An 18,291-nucleotide genomic window follows, 5' to 3' on the forward strand; every position below is an offset into this window, starting at 1 on the left:
TAAACCTTTCAGGACAGGTGCAAAACTTTATGGCTCTTCTTTGATTCTTCTTCCTTGTACCTTTCTACTTTTTTTCCATATGTTTTACTGTGGGGACATAGACACTTGGAAGGAGGGATTTCATCTTCCTGTTCCTAGATCTTTGCTGCATGAGTTATTTACAATGTTTTTTGCCATCAAATGCTACATTTTTTCTTTGAATGCAACACATTTTTCCTTTTGGTTCCAAAAATGTTTTCCCTCCATTTTTCTGTTGTTTCCCTGAACACTTTAACTGTGTTTTTTAAATCCATTTCTGAGCCAACTTTCCTTGAGCATACAATCATGTTGAAACAGTCTATTTTTCTGCCGCACCAAACACCTAGCCCTTATCCTCGCCCCCTGGTGGTGAGAACTTCAGGACAGTGGTGTATTTACCTAGGGAACATGGGATACCCTATGTCCCTGGGCGCCCCCTAGTGAGGGCACAAAATTTCAGGTTCATTTTTGTGTGTGTTGTATTTTCCAGTGTTTTTTCAGTTTTTGGCCTGCAGAGGGGGCAGTTTTTAGGCTAGCAGCACCAGAATTTCAGAGATCTTTCAGGAGACCCTCCTGATAATACCACCCAGATTTGGTGAGGTTTGGTTCAGGGAGTCCAAAGTTATGGACTCCCAAAAGGGGTGCTCCATTGTTTCCAATAGGAGATGGGGGCTATACCTTTGAGGGTCCATAACTTTGGACCCCCTGAACCAAACTTCACCAAACCTGGGTGGTATCATCAGGAGAGTCTCCTAAAGATACCCTGAAAGTTTGGTGCTGTTATCTTAACAATTGCACCCCTGACAGCAGGCACCCTCCAAATTTTCCCAGATTCTCCTTTTAAATCCACCCCCTTTGGCATGGGCTTAAAGGGAGAATGTGAGGTCCCCAGTTTAAACATTGAAAGTGATGCTATTTGGGGGTGGATTCCACTGGAGGTGTTTTGTGAGAGATGATGCTGACATTTGTTTGGTAAATGTTTTGCTGGAGGTGATTTGTGAGAGATTTACATGCTTAATACCTACTTGCACTGGCTTGGAGCTGTTTCTCAGGCTAACAACCTACCTCTTAGGGTTGGTGTGAGGACAAAATTAGGAAAGAGAGTTGGTGGGGAGAGAGACATGTATGTTTTGCTGGGGGGTGGAGGTGGGTGATTTGTGAGAGATGATGCTGATATTTGTTTGGTCAATGTTTTGCTGGGGGTGATTTGTGAGAGATTTACATGCTTAATACCCACTTGCACTGGCTTGGAGCTGTTTCTCAGGCTAATAACCTACCTCATAGGGTTGGTGTGAGGACAAAATTAAGAAAGAGAATTGGTGGGGAGAGAGCCATGTATGTTTTGCTGGAGGCGGGAGGTATTTTGTGAGCTGGTGCAAAAAATCATTGTTTGGTCGTGGTGGGGGAGGTGGCCGCCCATAGGGGGAGAGGTGCCAAACTCATGTTTTGTCTCCAGTTTGCCTAGATATACCTCTGCTTCAGGAAGGGCATTCTGTATTAGGGAACTTCCAGAGACGCTGAGTAATGCCATTATCTTCATCTCTATAATTCCTGTTGCTGTCATATTACAAATGCTGACTAAAAATAGCAGCTTGCATCTTGGGAAGATGACTGAACTACTCTTTCTAAAGTTTTGTTTCAGTGAGATTCAGGTATTTCCCCTGTTGCTTTTTTAGTAAAATTCACCCTTGAAGCTGCCTTCCTTATCCCGTAGGAGCTGTTGCAGGAATAAATGGAGAATGTAGATGATTGGTTACTAAATTATAGTTTAGTTCTTGGTATTTGTGTAGGCATTTAGTATGCCAGTCATCTACAGAATCCTGCCAATTGGTGGTAAGCATTTTACTACTTTACTGCATCCCCAGATTTCTGAGGAGGTGATGACCATGTAGTGAGGCTATCTTCATTAGAATGAAGAGTTACTAAAGTGCTCCATGCAATTTGGACTGATATCTTCAGTTGCAAGGCTGGTAGAACATTTTGGCCTTACAAGCCCTGCAGAATTGATTTTTACTCTGTAGGGCCCTAATGTCTGCTGGAAGAGAATTCCACCAGAGAGGGGCCAGTACCAAGAAGGCTCTGGCTCTGGTGGAAGTAAATCAGACATCCTTGGAGCCAGCGACAACCAGTAAATTATTATTGGAGGATCAGAGGGTCCTCCGTGGGCGATATGGAAAGATGCAGTCCCAAAGTTACGAGAGTTCCAGGCCACTCATGACCTTGAAGCTTAAAACCTAAACCTTGAAAATGATCCGTAGAAATGCAAGATCTTCCAATGTGTGGAACATATTTGTCTATTGCCTGGAGGTTGTGTACAGGTAGGATTTCAGCTGTATGGAAGGAGTTGATGATGAGAAGCAAGATCAGCAGGTGCTTCCCAATGTACCTGCTGAGAACAGTGCAGTGAAAGAACTATAAGAAGGAAATGATAAAGAGCATTGTAGAACAGTATGTCACCATTAGCAGTTTCAGCAAGCTTGTATTTATCGTTTCCCAGGTTTGGAGCCTGGCATAGTCCTTTCCTGTTGACCTGAGTGTCCACCCTTCTTTTAAAAAGAAGAATAAAGAATTCTATACAGCAGTTCTATGCAACTTTCTCTGACAGGTCTGTAAAAGTTCTTGCCTGCACCCATAGGTATCATTTTTCTGGTGGCTGAGGGAAAGAAGAGTAACACTTTTGATCTTTCATATCTTAGTGGAGAGTCATGAGATAAGTCCCCCACGAGAAGGAAGGTCTCACCTCCTTTCATATTTTGACATAGCTCCATTTCATCCTTCCTTTCCTGCTATATAGTCTCTACAAGATTACCTCCTTGGTCTGTGAGTATGTGTGTGAGCCGGGCCCACCAACAAAGGGCCGAGTGGGGCTTTGATCTACTGTACGTGATTAAACTCCTATCATCCAGACTGACAGCTTAATATACCTGAGCGAGGCAGCACTAAATTAGTTATGTCTGTCTTGCGAAGCTCCTGCACACAGGAATGCCTTCTGACAGTTATTGGCACTTCATACCCTTCCCCTTGTTTTAATATATGGTGAAGGTTGTTGCTTCCTTAGATTTCAGAGCATCTTTCCTCATGTTTCATATAAACAGATCTAACACTGCTGGAGTTACACACACAGCCACTCTCTTCCTTTTTGTCTTGAGAAGAAACAGCTGCCTTGGGTCCCTTTCCCAAGAAGAAGAAGAAGAAGAAGAGTTTGGATTTATATCCCCCCTTTCTCTCTTGTAGGAGACTCAAAGGGGCTTACAATCTCCTTGCCCTTCCCCCCTCACAACAAACACTCTGTGAGGTAGGTGGGGCTGGGAGAGCTCCGAGAAGCTGTGACTAGCCCAAGGTCACCCAGCTGGCGTGTGTGGGAGTGTACAGGCTAATCTGAATTCCCCAGATAAGCCTCCACAGCTCAGGCGGCAGAGTGGAGAATTAAACCCGGTTCCTCCGGATTAGATATACAAGCTCTTAACCTCCTACGCCACTTGACCCAACAGCTGCCGCCTGCCCCGTGGTGGGATTCAGCAGGTTCGCATCACTTCGGCAGAACTGGTTGTTAAAATGGTGCTTGTAAACAACCAGTTTGAACCCCATCACTGGAACCGGTTGTTAAATTATTTGAATCCCACCACTGCGCCTGCCTCAGTTTTACGAGTGATCAGATTCTTCTTTGGTTATTAATGCAGACACAGATTTCTCCATTTAATGTCAGCAGAATTATCAGTGTTTGGATGATGCTGTTGCTCGAATTGCAGCAAATTTTCTTTTTTGAGAAACTGTCACTTTCATTGGGATTCCGTAAGATGTGTTGGACAGGAGGACTTCAGGTGTAACATGTTCCGCTCTTTCTCTATCATGGCAGGCAAATTAAAAAGCTGATTCTGTCTTGCAAGTTGAAACTACCCAGGTTGTAACTACCCGAGTGTTTGAGATCTAGTGTGGTACATTTGTTAGAGCAGGGGTCCCCAGTGTTGTGGCTGTGGGTGTCAAGGTGCCTTCTGACACCTTGCCTGGCCACCTGCTAAGCATATTGGAAAGTGGGTGTGGCCAAATGGGAATGATTGGATGTATAACTTTTAAAAAGTTACTTCAATAACAGCTGCCTCCTCAGTGCAAGGTTCTTCCCTGTGACTGAAGGAGTTTGCAAGAAAATACTTTTGAGCAATATATTAATACTAAAAAACATCCTGTTATATGGAGCTTCTGCCTGAAATGCTGAAGAGTTACTATTAGAGTTATTCAAGACATCACTCCCTGACATTTTGTGGCTTTCTCTGTTTCCTGTGACAGGCATTCCTGTTTCACCCACCCCTTTGTGGGAGAATTCCAAAAGAGACTGCAGGCTGAAAAAGGTTGGTGGCCCCAGGGTTAACTGTTGGACGAGGGTCTGGGAGAGGCTAATTCCAATCTCCCCATCCCTGCCGCAGAACCTCGCTGGGTGGCCGTGGGCCAGTCATACACTCTTGGCTTGACCTAACTCACAAGATTGTTATGAGGATAATATTGAGGAGAGAGTGATGGCAGCAGGTTTGAGTCCCCACCGGGGAGAAAGATGGTGCATAAATGAGGTAAAATAAATTCTCCAATTGTTGAGGCATGCATCAGTGATAGAATCATGAATGAGTCTTTCATGCCTAACTTTGTTTTAGTGAGGTAGTCACAGCTGGACCCACAGCACCTTTGGCAGTGGGATAGAGTCTCTGCAAGCAAGAATGGAGATATTTTACTAAGCTGTTGCTACTGCAGTCAGGGAGTGGGCGACATAAACATAACACCAAAGTAAGTAGCTGATGGCAAAAGTCAGCCTCAGCTACCTAACTTGAAAAAGGCCTGAAAGCTGGGATTCCAGATTCCCAGCGGAATCCTCCCCTTGGTGCTGGAGAGCTGGGTGGTAGGGGGACTTAGAAGCATCATGCTGGGAACTAAGCCTCTGTAGCTGACAACTTGACAATGTCATTTCCAGTACTCATCGGAAGTATTGTCATCATGGATTTGGGCAAAACTATGTGGCAAAATCAGCTTCTACTACAGAGTAATACCAGTGTCCCCACACTGCTGGCAATGTGATGATGTCACTTCCAGTTAGCACCAGAAGTGACATTGATATGTCACTGACAACAGAGGCCTAGGTTTCATTTTGCTGCCAATGAATTCCTCTGCATTCCCCACCAGTTGCCAGGGATATCTGGTAACTAGGAGGTGCCTGGCAACCTACTGGAATGGGCCTTGAGTAGGGTTGACAGCTCCTGGTTGGGAAATACCTGGGCATTTGGGAGATGGAGATTGAGGGGGATGGGTATACTTCAGTTGGGTATATGGCCATGGTGTCCACCTTCCAAAGCAGCCATTTTCTTTAGGTAAACTGATCTATGTCAGCTGGAGATCAGTTATAATAGAGGAAGGTCTTCAGCCATTGCTGCTGTGATGAAGTTGTCCTGTAACTGTATTAGAAAAAGACACTAGCCTGACAAGCTCTTTGATGTCCGGATGCAGGACCAAAAGGTGGTAACCAAAGGGAAGTCCCAAACATCAAAGGCTAGATTGCCTCATGGCAGGAAGCAAGTTTTCCTGAGGAGTGAGGAACAAAGACTTAGGTATTCCACCATGGACAGTGCTAGAGGAAGCATCTCTTAGCTTGAGGTCTGAACAGAAAAATAATTGGAACATGCTTGGCTGAGAGATCTCTGTAAGAGAAATTTGTTTTTTTGTTTTCTGTTTTACAACAAAAACCTTTGAGAACTCAGCGGTTTGGAGTATTTGGAGAAAAGAACCTGGAATTAAGAAGCAGGATTGAAACCCCACCCCCCACCCCCATTCCTGGTCTCATGATATGGTGGCAGTGTGATAGCTGCAGGTTGGCACCCCTAGCATTGTCACAGTCTTGCCATTATCATTCTTTTTATATCTGTACTCCAAGGAGATCAAGGAGGCATAAATAGTTTTCTATTTTATTCGCACAACATCCCTGTGAAGTAGGTTAGTCTGAGAGTGTGACTTGCTGAGGGTGACTCAGCAATCTTCCTAGAAGAATGCATGTTTAAATACAGGTATCCCATGGCTAGTTCAATATTGTATCCACTGTATCACACTGGTTCTCCTGCCATATTACAGAACTTCAGCTTTGAAATGTGATGTGTCCCCTTCTTCAACATTTGGGGCTAGCTAAGCTGCTATTTTGCCATAATGATATACGGTATTATGCCACCACTCCTAGATTGAGAAAAAATTAATCCAAAAGTCTTAGGTTGTTTGGATAAGCTCTTTTATTATAACTTTATTTCCCTTATGCATACCTGAAAGCTCTGTTAAGTTAAAAAACAACAACCAAAGAACATAACTCTCTGGAAGTGTTAACAGGTAGGATGTCACCTTATTGGGAAGCTTTTGCTACTAAATGTGATGAAATGAAGATTTCCGTTATTGTGAAATCCGCAGAGTAGTCTAGCTTCCAGCTCATTTTCCCTAGCCAGTTTTTGGGGGTTTTTTTGCCAAGAGCTTGGGGAACATAACTTCATAATTGCCCTTTTTTAAAAGGAAGGAATTTTGCATTAAAAGCAAATCTCCTGCAAGGATTATCAAAGTGTATGGCATCTTGTCAAATGTGAAAACACAGTCTTGGCAAGAATTGCCTATCCAACTCTGGCAATCTCTAGGAGAAGTGGGGTGGAGGCAGGGGCAAAGTCCTGTTGAATTTGGGGTGAATCCTAGAGATTCAGTTCAATGCAATAACATCGCTTCCAGATTCGTGCCAAAACTGACATCACAACTTCAGTGTGACACTGATTCCCCACCCCTCGGTTCTAGTCCTGCTTCTCCACTAAGCAGCATTGAGGCTTGGGGCAGCAGTGCTAGCCACCCTAGTCTGGATCTTCATTTCTAAAGATATGTAGAATGCTCACAGTCTAGGTCCGTGGTGGCAAACCTATGGCACTCCACTGCCATGCTGGCAGGGGCTGATGGGAATTGTTGTCCATGAACATCTGGAGTGCCGTAGGTTTGCCACCACTGGTCTAGGTAATGGGTTGACTTCTGTACCCTTTAGAGAAAAGATAATTAAATTTTCCATAAGTGGAAGTGCACCTACTACAAATCTTTAGAAATATGCCTTAGATCATAGGTGTCAAACTTGCGGCCCTCCAGATGTCATGGACTACAGTTCCCATCATCCCCTGCCAGCATCATGCTGGCAGGGGGTGATGGGAACTGTAGTCCATAATATCTGGAGAGCCGCGAGTTTGACACCTGTGCCTTAGATGTTGAAATGCATGACAGTTTGCTGATTCTGCTTATAGTGGGTTAATCTATTTGGCAGAATCTCTAGCTTCATGTTTTGCAAACAGCCTGGTACAAATAATGCTCTCTGATTTTTATCCTCTTAGTAGACTGAGAAAACCTAATAACAGAAGAAATAGCTTGCAGGATCAAATCAAGATCCTTTCAGTCAAACTATGACAAGGGTCCATAGTTCAGTGCTAAGGCAGTGATAGGCAGGCAGGAGGTCCTAGGTCCATGGTGGTGAACCTTTGGCACTCCAGATGTTATGGACTACAATTCCCATCAGCCCCTGCCAGCATGGCCAATATTGAGCTGTTTGAAATGATGGTCTAGATCACCAAATTCTTGTTCTAAGAATAGCAGGCTGAAATATCTTTGAATATGGAGATTGTGGCTGTGAATGTGGAGATTTCATTTAGCAATCATGTCTAAATAATGATTGGCAACTTAATATGTCTACACTTGACACTAATGGGAGGGGTACTTATGAATGAGACATGCTTTGCTGAGATGTACTTGTAGCAAATCACATATTAACAGTCTAGGATAAGCATAGTAGAAAAGAGGCATAAAATATTTTAAAGACATTTGGAAATGTAGGCTTTCGGTACATTTTAAGGTGGATGTCACAATCCTTCATGTGTTCTCTGATCGTGTGTAAGTTTTAGACTTGTTTTAAAATCCCTTTTGTAAACTAGGCACCTTTAGAAAGTCGTGTAGATACTGCTTGCGGATATAGTTCTCATTATATGCATCCTTGCAGTGTGTTCTGAAATTCAGTGAGATTGGAGAACTAATTCTGAGCAATAATAATTTCAAACGGATTCATCATGTTCGTTTAGAAATGTTGGCATTTTTTCTCGAATAGCCTTAAATGTTGAAGATCATCCCAACTCCCATTTTATTTTGCATTAGTGGTCAGTCATGGATAACTGAATTTTTAAAGCTGCAGAGTAACTTCTGAATAGATCCATTTATGCCTCTATTTTTTGCCTTTACAACTATTCTAGCAATTTAGGAACTGTCTAAAAATGGTCTTGTGCTTCATTAGTGTTACTGATTTAATTATGTAAGACTTCCCCTAGGAAGGGTTCAGCCTAAGCTCTGTTCCGCTGATTCACTGACAGATCTTATCCAGCAGAATTCTGTGTTTTGTCTTGGGTCTACCAACTGGTTTCAATGTAATATCTGGAAGCTAATCCCCACATAGCTTCTTACACTTGCCCATTCTCCCCTCCCCCCATTCACATAATCCTTGGAACATATATGTGGGTCCCAATCTATGACTTGGGAATTGCTGTATAATATGCTATGCAAGTCTGATATACTTGGGTAAAATAATGGAGCACCGATTTGTACACAGCTTTGTGGAAGGTGGTTTCATGTTGGCGCAGTCCTAAAGGCTTGGGACTATGATCTAATCACATGCATAGGGCTGAGTCTTTCCCCATGCAGTTAGAAATTCTGCTTCCTTTGGATTATTGCTGGGAAAGATTCTAAAATAAACCAGAATATCCTTTGATCAATCAAGGCATTCACTGAATCCTGGACTGGTGGCAATTAATTCATTTGGAACTCAGCTCTGCGCTGTATCAGAGTATTTATAGAGACATAACAGTCCAGTCCTACCTGTGTCTAAATGTAAACATTTAACCATTGAAACCAGTTTACTTCTTGGAAAAGGTACTTAGAATTCCAGCCTATTCTGATACCAGGGCAAAACTCTGTGTTTCAGCAATGAGCATAAATGCAGTTTCCTCCCAAACACAAAGCATGACTGAAGTTTTTGTCTTTCAGGAATCCAGGTCCAATTTGCTACGATGTTTGAATGCAATTGTTTGGCAAATTGGAGTTTGTTTCTTCCCCTCTTGATTTGTGGGAAATCTACTGTCCCTTGACTTCATTGATACTTACATTAGAATTCCTGTGTTTGTTAATCTCTAAGACCAGGTGTCCTGTGCAAGTCAAATATCTACATTTAGTGTGGTTTTGCACCAAAATTAATTTGACTGTCCTGATCCAGATCCTCATCCTGGTTCATGTTTGCATGCAGCTGACACACCTGCATTGCTGGTGGTGATGAACAAGAGAAATACTTGTCAGGTATGTAGAAAACTATGACTTTGTTACTGAACTGAGCTAAAGCACATGTCCTGGTTAGGATTGAGTATGTTCCTGGAGAAGACACGGAATATTCAGAGTAGCTGCAAGTTAGTTAAAGAAGTAAAAAAGAGGGAGGAGAAATTGCCTTTCTTGGGCAACTTCTGGTATCCTGAAAAACTAAGACTAACTCAGGGGGCTAAGTGTAGTTAATATGGATGTTTGTATGGCCCCTTTTAAATTTCTTCTTACTTTTAATGTTATCATTATGGTCTTCTCCCCCCACCCCTTTTTGTTACTTGTGTTCCCTATTCATTTGTTTCTTTCCCTTTAAACCTTTAATGCAAAAAATGTGTAAATTTTAATGGTAATTGTGACAAAGTCAATTATACTGCAACTCCTGTAGTGTATTTTGCCTTATAAAATGCGAATGCAGTTTGCTGTATGTGGAACAAACATCAATGCAAGCTCCAGATATAGGTGCTAGAGCATATGTCCCACATCAGGAAAAAAGTGCTTTGTGAGCATTTTTTGGTGAAAGAACACGCACTGGACTCATTCAAGGTCACAGTGTTGGCGTCAATAGAAACTAAAGAACATTTCGGAAACAGAAGCGGATTCTGCATGGGCCAAAAACAGCGGTATGAAAACAGTGTGAAAACAGTGTGAATTTGGTGTAAAATGGTTTAAAACAGTGTAACCACACCATTTTCACACCACTGTTTTTGGCCCATGCGGAATCCGCCAAAGAGCAGAGACTCCAACAGTTTGAATCCAGATTAATCTTTTTGCTGAATTCTGCATATCCTCATGGACTCAACCAAAATATTGACTTTTCTGGATTTTTGTAATATCAGTTAACATATGATAATTGAGCTGGGACACAGTGGGTTAAAAAGATGCAATATGTGCAGGACAGCACTTTCTTGTGAGGATTAAGGTGCAGCAGAAGAGTAATCAGTAGAAAGCCGGTCCTGGCAATTCATTTGAAATAAGAGTGATGTATATTTATTTAGATTGATTAGGTTACTCATTTATGGTACTTTGATATTATTTCTTTAGGAAAGTGGGAACAACCCTGTATAGTGTGTTCCAGAAACAATAGCATTGAAATTTGTATCCAGCCCGATACGGGAACATGCAAGTAATTCATTAAAATAATGTTTTCATTGAGTATCCGTTTGGCAACAAGATTTGCAAATATGTAATTTTTCATTTGATGTACAAATAATCAGGTCAGAGAGAAGTTTTCACGAAATCATACCTAGCCGGAGGCAGATTGCCATTAAAGCTTGCAAAATAGCCTGAAACTATGGTCTTGGAATATTGTAGCACAATGAATAAAGTGTGGTTCCTTTGGACTAAGGAGTAGTATTGGAAGCCTAAGAGGCTATATCTTGCTTTTGTTTCTTCATTGCTACGTTATTGTGAGTGATTCTTTGAGTTATACTTATGCTTAACTGTACATTCTATGTTTTTGAGAAGATGTTATCCATTATGATATTTTGCCATATATGAGTGTAAAGGAAATTATTGATCCATTTTTGGTTTGCCTCATGGTTTATGGCAGTGATGACGAACCTTTTCGAGACCGAGTGCCCAAACTGCAACCCAAAACCCACTAATTTATTGCAAAGCGCCAACACGACAATTTAACCTGAATACTGAGATTTTAGTTAAGGAAAAATGATTGGCTCCAAGGCACGCATTACTCGGGAGTAAGCTTGGTGGTAGTCGGGGGCTTTGCTTTGAAGCACCCGTGCAACGCTTTGAATGGGTGAATCATGACTCTAGGAGCGTTTACTCAAAAGCAAGCCCCTCCACATGACAAACTCTGTGAGTGCGTGCCCACAGAGAGGGTACTGAGTGCCTCCTCTGGCACCTATACCATAGGTTCTCCACCACTGGTTTTGGTGTGAGACTTTAATATCTATAAATACATGGTATAGTGGCACTTGAAACTTAGTTGGTACAGACTCATAATTTTTATCACCTGGAGGTGGCAACCCCATGCAGTGAACATAGCTTAGAGTGACACTAACGACTTTTTGATCAACGCTTGTGTCCTCCTTTTTAGGTGATTTTGGATGGTTCAGTTAAAGAATCTACAGGAGAGGCCAAAGTGGGGGTTGAAAATTCTTCAATATAGTGGGCAGTGACCTCAAAGTGTTCCTTTATTTACCACTACCACGCCCAAGCCCCTCATATCTGCAGCAATAAAGTGTCTCTTAAATTTTAGTTGTATTTTTTGGGAGGGAGATGACTGTAGTTTTGTTCCAAGCAGGAAGAGTACCTGTGTCAGAAACTTTCAAATCAAAACAGTATGTTCACAAAACTGAGCATTTGCCATCATTTTGAGGTATTCATTCCCCCATTCCTGCCATTCCGAATGCAGTTAAGAGTAGTTTATAACATGGAAGAATTAATAGGGACTGGAGGAACATAACTACTTCTAGTCCGCATGCGTTTCTTTGCTAGATCGTCAAGGACCAGAGGCTCCGAACAGCTTAAATTATTGTGGCACTTCAGTGGAAAACAGAGTCAGCGAATGTATTCCCGGGCAAAAAAGGGAGGATGAAATAAAATGTACCACTCCCCATTAAATTCATTTAGGTCTGGGCCAAATGTTCAATTTCCTGCTTTCATAGTCCAGAACTGAGGAGTCAAGGGATTTAAGGATGGGCAAAGCTTCTTGCTCCTCTAACCAAGAGATAAGCAACCCCCAGCATGCATGCAGACGGTGGTACACCAGACCATTACCTCCCACATCTTCACCTAAGCTATGGAAGCACTGCTGTGGTCAGTGATGTGAGAGAAGGCAACAGGCACGGCTTATGCATGTCATTGCCTCCCACTTCTTCACAACCACCATTTGAGTCCAAGGTTAATCCTCAAAACTGCTTCTTTTGCCTGCTAAATTACAGTCCTCATCCCCACCCAATTTTGCTTTCTGGCACACTGATACCTTCACAAACATAGTAATTTCTCCAGCACTTGGGTCAAAAAATGTTGCCTATGCTTGGCTACAGAGCTCGACAGTCTTTTGCTTATTGTACAGAGAGCACAGAAAATTTCTCAAGTGTTTGTCCTCCCTGTAATTCCTTATGGATCCATGTTGATTGAATGGGTTGCCGCCTTTGTTGGCAAAATATGCATATATAGTTGCAGGAACTCAGACCCTTCTAATTGTATATTTTGCTATCAGAACATATTTTATAAACCAGTTACCGGTGACGCTACTTTGAGAGTATTCGGTCCTAAAACTGGGGTGGGTGAGGGAGAAACAACATGCAGCAGACCTGAAAGACTGAGAGGTGGCACTGGAGGTAACTTGCTCGACTGATTAGATCTGCACTGTATATAAGAGTAGCTGGCAGGAGGGGGGAATGCTCTGTGACTGCAAGAGGTTAAAACTTTTGCCCCAGTGTTTACTTTAGTTGGCTGCCACACTGCATAATAATCTGTCAGCACTTCAGGTGGGGATTTATTTGTGCATTAAAAATGGCCTGGGGCGGGCGGATGCAGACACTCTGCAGCACGCTGGAAAATGTGCCTTTAGCATTTAAAAAAGAAAGCCAGCCTCTCCAAATATTTCACTCTTTTAATAAGTGCATTTAATTAAAGTCATATAACTTTTTATTATTCTTATTTTTATTAAGGAGGGGGGATTCGTGGCTAAGAGCAAGGGCTGTATTACAAAGGGAGGGGGGTTAAACGTTCGTTCTTAATGGAAAACTCATCAACAGCATGTTGTGTTTCTTTTCCTTCCACCCTGCTTTGATTGTGGATATAAAGCAAATGGGAATTTCAGGTTTTATTATTATTTTTCCAAGCATGACATTTCCCCCCCCCCCCTCAGAACTTTGTCTGTTTTCTGTGTATGTATACTGCAGAATTATTATTTTTTCCAAATAAAATCAACAGATTTGTTGTTTTTGAATGGTCACTTTAGCTTTTCTTCCTTGCTTCCTTTATTATGAATTTTTTCAGTTCATCTCAGGTGGTTTCAAAAGTGCTTGGATAAATCATGAGTGACCTGGAAGATGGTGGATTTTACTTGGAACAGGTGTAACTTGGGAGGGGCTGTAGCTCAGTGGGAAGAGTGCATACTTTGTAGCTCAGTGGGAAGAGTGTAGTGGCATAGTGGTTAAGAGCAGGTACATTCTAATCTGGAGGAACAGGGTTTGATTCCCCACTTTGTCGCTTGAGCTGTGGAGGCTTGTCTGGGGAATTCAGATTAGCCTGTGCACTCCCACACACGCCAGCTGGGTGACCTTGGGCTAGTCACAGTTTTCGCAGCTCTCTTAGCCCCACCTACCTCACAGGGTGTTTGTTGTGAGGCCGGAAGGGTAAGGAGATTGTAAGCCCCTTTGAGTCTCCTACAGGAGAGAAAGGGGGGATATAAATCTTCTTCTTTGCATATTAAGTTCAATCAAAAGAACATAGAGAACAGCACCAGCATTCCTGTGGAGGGGTAGTGCCCATGATGTTCTGTCCATCAGTCATGGATGTATTTGAAGAAAGGTGGATTATAGATTTTAACCTTCTCTTTGTCCACACAAAGGAAGAGCATCATAGGCACACTGGTGAATCGAATCTGGCCAGTTGACACGGCACTTAGAGAACTTGCTGCCCATAGCAGATCCAGAGCTTTGAAGGCACAGAAACTTGTTGGCTGGCAAGTTCTTGGCATTGTCTGGATAAATGAAGTGATCGGTTGTTTTGCTGCTGACATTTGCTTCAAAGCCCGCTGTGGGGATTTGGTTCATACTCGTGATGAAGTTGTGGCTATTGATTTCTTTGCATAACCAGAGCCTCTCAGGTGGCTGGAGTTGTCCACCATGGTGTTGTCCACCATGGAGTTGTCCACCATGGTGCAGCACTGGCACTTCTGGGAGTCTCAGGAGCTCCATGGGTTCTCTCCAGGGACAATCTGGAAAAGCTTCCTCAAGACTTCGTTAAGGTTCTGGGACTTGAAGAAACAGTATGCCAGATCCCACTGAAAATTTCCATTGATGGATTCATATTACTGGAATAGATTTTTCTTGCCTCCTCCTGTAACCTAAAAATGTTCCCCAAAATCCTTTTTCTGGTGGACAGGGAACCTCCAGGGACAGCAGCACAAAAATTACCCCCTTCTCTTCATGGAAATTCTTCATGGGATCCAGTCTCTTACATCAGCTTGTTTAGAACTCTAGTGCGGGCAGTAAGCCAGAGTGCAGCCTGGTTACAACTTCTCTTTAACCTGTCATCTTCAGTATAATGTCATAAAATGTATTAAGCTGCCAAATGCTACTTCTGCAGAAAACGACTGTTATGATCTTGGACAGCAGCAACCTAGCAGGTTGTTTTGCATGATAGCTTTGAGCAGAAGCTGTTCAGTAGCCAGTCCCCTTCTATGTGTCTGGTGCCATTTTTAACCCACCCTGGTGCTTATTCCCTGGGAACATGACCTGAAATGGACTGCCTGTCCTGGGCACAGTAGTGAGTACTTATAGCACCGTTTCTTGGTATAAGACCACAGGAAATGGCCGCAGAACTGTGTGTTCTGTACCAACAACTGTGCCCCTCAGTGGTGTAAACAAACCTCCTGTCTTACTGAGCTGCTTGACATGAGTGTGCTGTATCTTACAAATCTGGAATTCGGAGAGAAAGCCAGCTCAGATACTTGTGTGTTAAGTTGAGTGACTTGCCTAAATGTCTGTGGAGAGGCATGAGATGTCAGAAGCTCAGTTATCTCTTTGGCTGACATAATTCATCCAGTGGGTGAGAAAGAACACCTTGTGGAAAAGGATTCTTAAAAAAAAAAAACAATGGAGGATGCTGCAGGTGGGCAACAACCACTGAATTTCTTATAGCTTGGGATAGTAGAGCAAACTTTTCTCCTTTACCCTGACAGAACTTCCCTTAAAAGTCACTGACAATCTTAAATTTTGATGGAGCATGGGCCGTGAACATAAACTGCAGCATACCACACACAGAAAAACCAACACCTCCACTAATTACATGGTCCCAAGGGAACAATCTGAGCCCTGCACACTAGTTAGCAGAGGCAGCATGTAGAAACCTGTAAAATGGCTACCTCCTCTGGTAATGCAGGCAGTTTCCAGTCAGTGGCTGAGATACACAACATTCCAGATGGTTTTCCACTGAATTTCCTTTTCCTGGTGCTTCTTATTTCCTATTAGAGAGTGAGGAAATATTTCTTATTGTCCTGTTTTGAGAGGAATGTCTCATTATGTATCCCGTAACTTGGATTCCCCCTTCCCCAATAACCTCAAGCCAAGTTGTTAGTCTAGGTAGGAAAACACTGAGGTAAAGCTAGTTAGGCATTTTGGTCAAGGGAATTCTGCTGAATTTTTATCCAGGTATGTATTGGGGTAGAAGCTTCCTCGGAGTTCTGGCACTTGGTGTCTCTCCTTCTGTTGACATATGCGTAGAGGAAGGCCGTTCCAGCAGGAAGGGTCTTGCACACTGGCCAAGTTAAACTCCAACACAGAGCCTCTCTGTGTGACCTTGACCAAGTTACAAGCTGCTCAGTCCTCGGTGTCCTGTAACTTCCTTCATTTTCTTGTTCCATGGAGTACTGATGCTGGGAACGCTTTGGTTAGTGTAAATGCTAGCGTACAAATGAGCTAAAAATGTCCCTGTAGCCTTTGCATTTTGACAAGAGTCACCTGCATGTCTTGGTGAACTTTAGCATGGCCCTTTCAGATTATCGTTTGTTTTACTCTCAAATCCTGGATGCTACAAGAATCATACAAACAGCACTAAAGACTCGTTTTAAAGGCCCTGTAGAAAACACTGCCTAGAGTTTAGTTTTGTCAGGTTTGGAAGCTTCCCTAAGTATGACCAGACAAACGTGAGACTGTTCAGGGCTTTGGAAATCCCATAACCTAAATGTCTCCTCTTTTCCTGCTTCCCTTCCCTTCTCTTCCTCTCCCTAACCTAACTTGTCTTACACCTTGCTTTATCTCCTGCTTTTCCTCCTTCCTTCCCCTGACAGACTTTACCTAGAAAAGCTCTGACCCAGTTGTGCAGTGTGGACTGCTCAGCTGGGCCTACTTGAGTGAAGGGGAACCTGCACTGACTTGAAAGAGGCATCTCACTTTTCCCACTCAGCATTATTTCCTGTTTTTCTTCTCCTGCCAAGCTTTTCCTGTTTCCTTCTCTCTACTAACTAACCTATCTTATTTGTCCTTCGCCTTCAGCTGTATTTATTATACCCTGCCTTTCTCTACCGTAGGGATCCAAAGCAGCTGATGTCATTCTCCTCACTGGCATTTTGTCCTTACAACAACCCTGTGAAGTCAGTTAGGCAGAGAATGTATCATTGGCCTAAGAACACCCAGGTTGATTTCCCACTGCAGAGTAGACTAGATTCGACCCGGTTCCCTGAAAAGGAACTGACCTAGGTCGACTCCATTGTTACTTTCCACAGCAGCCGAGTTCGTCCCACCAGAGCTGAGCTCAGAGGGTGGGATCGCCTCAGTGCCTCTTCTGCTCTTTGTTCCTGATTGGCTGTCGTGTTACCATGGGAATGTGAACGTCCGTCCGTTTTTTTTTACGTAACAGCAATATAGCCACAAATCAGTGCTCTATGTAGCTAAAAGCAGCTTGTAAACGTGTGCTGTTTATATGTATGACCATCGCTTCATATACAAGAAGGATTTTTTTTAAAGGGCGCGCTTTTCCCTGCCTCAAGTCTTTTGTTCTGAGCATGCCCAAAACACTGAACTGTGATTGGCTGACCGGAGGGAACGTTCCTCGATGATTCCACACTTTACCAGCTTCGACCTGAGTTTGACCTAGGTTTGCTGAAAAAGTTGTACCTCCCTGATGGAGTCAGAATTTGACAGTTTGAGGGGGTGAAACTGGGACAGAACTGTGTCAAACTCAGCAGCTGTGGGGAATACCTATGTCGAACCTAGGTTGAACCTAGGTCAAACCTGCCAGTGGGGAATCGACCCCAGTGAGCTTTCCACAGTAGAATGGTGATTCAACCCTGGGTCTCCCAGAACCTAAGCTGAAGCTATATCCGCTACACACCATAATGTCTTTTGTGAGGTATAGTAGCAGGCAGCTGGTAATTGTTGCTGGCAGTCCTTGCCCTCATAAGTACTCCCTCAAAGGTCAAGATACCCCTGAAAAGAGCTTTTCCTCCTGACTTTTACTGACAGAAACATCTCATCATTGCTTTGCCTTACCAGCCCCTCACAAGAGTTGTTGGCTCCAGTTTTGGTTATTCTTGGAGTTTTGGGGGTGGAGCCAATGGAGAGCAGAGTTTGGGACCTCAGTACAGTATAATGCCATAAAATCCATCCTTCAAAGCAGCTTTTTTTTTCCAGTGGAACTGATCTCTGATTTAGAATGAATTGTGGTTCCAGGAGATCTCCAGGACCTACCTGGATACTGGCAACCATACCAGAATGCATTCCTGCAACTGCATGAGAATTATTTCAATTTCATCCGTTCCATGGCTCTCTGACAATTGAAAGCATAAACCCTGGTTCTGAAAATGCGAAATAGGTCAGTCTCCCTAGAAAAATGCAGAAATTTGCTCATTTAACTATGAGCTGTTCCTGAATTGTTCCAGTGGGTCTCTTGATCAAGCCTTGGGAAGATGTTGCTAGCTTTCTCCCCCACCCTGGTGGCTACAGTTGAAAACTTTATTTCTTGTTCCCCACCACTATTTGGTGACGAAGTGATGTTTTAAATTGCTGATTTATAGTTCTGAGGATCGTGTTTGTGTTTGCAGTTCTTGTGTGCCTCGATCTGGATAACCCAAACTAGTCTGATCTCATCAGATCTTGGAAGAGAAGCAGACCCTTGTTAACACTTGGGTGGGAGACCTCCAAGGAAGTCTAGGGCTGCTTTGCAGAGTTAGGGATTGGCAAACCACCT

General features: G+C 43.0%; 1 protein-coding gene and 1 pseudogene across 2 annotated transcripts in view; one reads left to right on the plus strand and one right to left on the minus strand.

The window, feature by feature from the left end:
- The window catches only part of SLC39A11 (solute carrier family 39 member 11), a 549,451-nt gene that overhangs the window by 468,372 nt on the left and 62,788 nt on the right, over positions 1 to 18,291 (plus strand). The window lies entirely within an intron of this gene.
- Positions 13,793 to 17,822, minus strand: LOC125427866 (annotated as a pseudogene).

This window comes from Sphaerodactylus townsendi, linkage group LG03 (assembly GCF_021028975.2).
Source record: "Sphaerodactylus townsendi isolate TG3544 linkage group LG03, MPM_Stown_v2.3, whole genome shotgun sequence".
NCBI lineage: Eukaryota > Metazoa > Chordata > Lepidosauria > Squamata > Sphaerodactylidae > Sphaerodactylus > Sphaerodactylus townsendi.